This window comes from Nannospalax galili, unplaced genomic scaffold, assembly GCF_000622305.1.
Source record: "Nannospalax galili isolate Female #2095 unplaced genomic scaffold, S.galili_v1.0 scaffold1365, whole genome shotgun sequence".
Classification (NCBI taxonomy): domain Eukaryota; kingdom Metazoa; phylum Chordata; class Mammalia; order Rodentia; family Spalacidae; genus Nannospalax; species Nannospalax galili.
The window spans coordinates 64,671-69,104 of NW_008352320.1; the positions used below are offsets into that span (position 1 = coordinate 64,671).

Here is a 4,434-nt window from a genome sequence, read left to right on the forward strand (position 1 = left end):
CCACAAGTGTTGCTTGTCCATCCAGCAACAACTACCATCCACCCTGCACAACTATACACAGCAGCTACACCTAGCCTGTCCTCACTCACCAACTCAATATCCTCCCTGATTTATTTAAGTGGTATATTAGTGGTATTTGATCATACTACAGCTATAGTGTCTGAGGAGTATCCTGGGGAGCTTTGGGGCTCCATTGTTGGTTTACAAGACCAGAGTAATTGTTTATACTACCTAGACTGAGTTAAAGTTTTATGATTTTGTTTGCTATTGTTCCTGCTAAGGGTATAAGGATTAAGATAATTGAGAAGTATAGGATACAGGCTACTTGGCCAATTATGTTGAATGGGTATTCAACCAGTTGGCCTCATGTGAGGGTAAGTAGGTCAGCTACTAAGATTTGGAATAGACATTGGCTAATGGGTTGGAAGATTAAGCTTTGTTGTGCTGATGTGTATAGCAGGCAGACAATGGCTAGGATTAGGATGGATAGGATTAAGGCTAGGACTCCTCCTAGTTTATTGGGAATGGAGCATAGAATGGCATAAGCAAATAGAAAGTATCATTCTGGTTTAATGTGGGGGGGTGTTTACTGGGTTTGCTGGTGTGTAGTTGTCTGGGTCTCCTAGAGGGTCAGGGTAATATAGTACGAGGCAAAGGAGAATGAGAATTAGGATTATGGCTCCTGGGATGTCTTTTATTGTGAAGTAAGGGTGGAAGGTGATTTTGTTGGCATTGGAGTTTAATCCTGATGGGTTCTTTGATCTTGTTTTGTGAAGGAATAGTAAGTGGAAGATTACTAGGGCAGTAATGATGAAGGGGAGAATGAAATGGAAGTCGAATAATTGGGTGAGTGTAGCTTTGTCTACTGAGAACCCAGCTCAGATTCATTCTACTAGAGATGGCCCTACATATGGGATTTTGGATAATAGATTTTTAATGACCGTAGCCCCTCAAAATCATGTTTGTCCTCATGGGAGGACATATCCTATAAATGCAGTCACTATTATGGTAAATAATAACACTGATGTTCCATGTTTCTATGAAGTGGTATGATCCATAGTATATGCATCAGCCTATGTGTAAGAATAAGCAGATAGAAAATATAGATGTACCGTTGGTGTGGAGATATTGAATGATTCAGCCATAGTTTACATCTCAGCAGATACAGGTGACTGAAGAGAAAGCTGTTAAGGTATCAGATGTGTCATGTATGACCAGAAATACTCCAGTGATGATTTTTAATCCTAGGCAAATTCCTAAGAGGGAGCCGAAAATTCATCATTCTGAGATGCTCCCTGGTGTTGGTAGGTCAATGAATGAGTGGTTAATGATTTTAATTAGAGGGTGGGATTCACGGATGTTTGTCATTAAGGTTTCTATAGTTGAATTACAATGATGATTTTTTTCATATCATTAATCTTAGTTAAGTTCTATGTAGAAATTATGTCTAATTATGTTTTTATTTTGAGTGTTGTTTGGTTATTAGTTTTGTAGGTTTATCAGTTAAGCATTCGCTGGTTAATGGTGGGTTGTATTTAATTGTTAGTGGGTGTATTGGTTGTGGTATTGTGTTAAGTTCTTGGGGGCAGTTTTGGGATTTAATGGTGTTTTTTTATTTAATTAGGTGTTATATTAATAGTATTTGGTTATACTACAGCTATAGCATCTGAGGAGTATCCTGAGATGTGGGGATCTAATTGGTTAGTTCTGGGGGCAGTGGTGGTGGGTGTAATTATAGAACTAGGGTTGATGTTTTGGTTTGGTAGTAATGATGGTGTGGAGTTTTTTGTTGAGTTTAATAATATATAAGATTGGGTGGCTTTTGAGGGGGAGGATATTGGGTTGGTGAGTGAGGGTGGGCTAGGTGTAGCTGCTATGTATAGTTGTGATTAGGAATGAGAGCGAATATAGTTTGATTAATCCTTTTTGGTTTGATATAAGGGTGGATGCTAAGATTCGTGTGGTGGCAATTGTTTTGGGGATGTTTTTTTCTAGTCAGATTAGGTCTAAGAGGTTAAATGCTATGTTGGCTCATAGAGAGGTTTTAGTTGGTAATAGACAGTGGATGATTAGTGGGAAGAATCCTAGTAGGGAGGAGAAATTGTTAGTGGTGGATGGAAGGTTGGGCATGAGGAATAGGGTTAGGTTGTTTAGTTCTATGGAGATTGTAAACCCTAAGGATGGAACTATTAGGGCAGTTAATTTGAGGAATCAGGGTATAGCTATAATAGGGATGTTGGTTGGGGGGTTGTTGAGGGTAATGATAAAGCCTGCTAGAATGTTGCCAAGGGCTAGGCGGCCAATAGCATTAGTTAGTTGGGAGTTTTCATTGATGGTGATAGTTGGGGGAATCGAGGTTTAGTCGTTACTACAAAGAAGATGATTCACTTGCTGTATACAGCAGTCGTGGAGGTGGAGATGAGTGTAATTAGTAGGGCTCAGACATGTTTATGGCTCTAATGATTAGATCTTTTGTGTAGAAGCCTGTAAGAAATGGGGTGCCAGTTAGGACTAGACTTCTGATGGTCAAGCAGGAAAATGTGAATGGTATGGGTTTTGATAGACCTCCTATTTTTTGGATGTCTTGTTCATCATTTAGACTATGGATAATTGATCTGGAGCATATGAATAGCATGGCTTTGAAGAAAGCATAGTTGCAAATGTGGAGGAATGCGAGATGAGGTTGGTTAATTCCTAGGATTACAAATATTAGGCCTAATTGACTAGAGGTGGAGAAGTCTATGATTTTTTTAATGTCATTTTGTGTTAAGGCACAGATTGCTGTGTATAGTGTAGTTATTGTGCCTAAGCATAGTATTAGGGTAAGAATAGTTTTGTTGTTTTGTGTTAATGGGTAGAATCGGATTAGTAGGAATACTCCAGCTACTACTATAGTGCTTGAGTGTAGTAGGGCTGAGACTGGGGTGGGGCCTTCTGTGGCAGAAAGGAGTCAGGGTTATAGGCCAAATTGGGCTGATTTGCATGTTGTAGCTAGTAGAAGGCCTAGAAGGGGTAGAAGATCAGTGTGGGTGTTGCAGGTGAAAATTTGTTGTAGTTCTCATGAGTTTGTGTATATGGAGAATCAGGCTATAGTTATGATAAAGCCAATATTTCCAGTGAGGTTGTACAAGATGGCCTGTAGGGCTGCTGTGTTGGCATCTGATCGTCCAAACCATCATCCAATTAGAAGGAATGATATAATTCCTACTTCTCATCCATTGAAAAGGTGGAATAGGTTGTTGGTGGATACAAGGATGATTATCGTTATTAGGAATATGAGAAGATACTTCATAAATCGGTTAAGGTTTGGGTCAGAGTGTAAATATCAAGAGGAGAATTCTATAATTGATCATGTGATGAGTAGGACTACAGGGATGAAGAGGGGGGAGAAGTAATCGAATTTGAAGCTCATAGTTAGCTTTATTGAGTTGTTACTCAGTATCAGCTTGAGGTGATGAGTTCATTGTTGTTATGTAGAAATAGAGCAGTAGTGCACTACTATCCTCAGGCCTCTTGGGGTAAGTCTATAGTGCAGCCCTCCATGCCGGGACTCCATAAGCCACATTCACCCTTCCATCCCCCCCGCCATTCTATACTCCTAGTTTGGGCCCTGTGCCACTCCTAGTCTTGGGGCCCAAGACACCTGGGGAACCAATACTGCTTCCTGATCTTTCTCACCCAGACCAACTCAGTCCCTTTCTTGGGCCCCAGGAGCACAGCTTCTGGTCCTGGCCCCACTCTCACCTCTCTCTGCTTCCCTGGGCCTGCACCACCGGCTAACTCTCCTAGCCTGCACTACTATTCTCAGACCTCTTGGGGTAAGTCTATAGCGCAGCCCCCTGCGCCGGGACTCCCTAAGCCACATTCACCCTTCCATCCCCGCCCCCGCTGTTCTATACTCCTAGTTTGGGCCCTGTGCCATTCCTAGTCTTGGGGCCCCAGACACCTGGGGAACCAATACTGCTTCCTGACCCTTCTCACCCAGACCAACTCAGTGCCTTTCTTGGGCCCCAGGAGCACGGCTTCTGGTCCTAGCCCCGCCCTCACCTCCTTCTCCTTCCCTGGTCCTGCAACAACCGCCAGCCTCTTTCTGGGGCTGATAGCCTCTTTCTGGGGCACTGAGGCTTACCATTCCTCTCCCTGATCCTTTGCATCCAGTACAACCCAGCTCCTCAATCCACTCCCTGGAAATCTTGGGGCTTCTTCCCTCCCCATCTGCCTTTGCATCCCTGCGTGGCGCGGCCACGGCCAGGGTCTCAGGTCACTGCCACCCAAGTTCCTGAGGCCAAAAGCATTCTTAGAAGATTCCAGACCTAAGGAGAAAGTCTGAAAACTTTTGATCCACATTGGAATTGGGCCACTGCGGAACTCCTGAAGACAAAATCAATCCGGCCTCGACAATATAAAATCAAAAGAGAGAACCAGAAGCTTAGA

At 42.9% G+C, this 4,434-nt stretch overlaps 1 pseudogene; it reads right to left on the bottom strand.

Annotated features, from left to right (window-relative positions):
- Positions 1 to 1,860: 1,860 nt before the first annotated feature.
- The window catches only part of LOC115067018, an 8,467-nt pseudogene continuing 5,893 nt past the window's right edge, over positions 1,861 to 4,434 (bottom strand).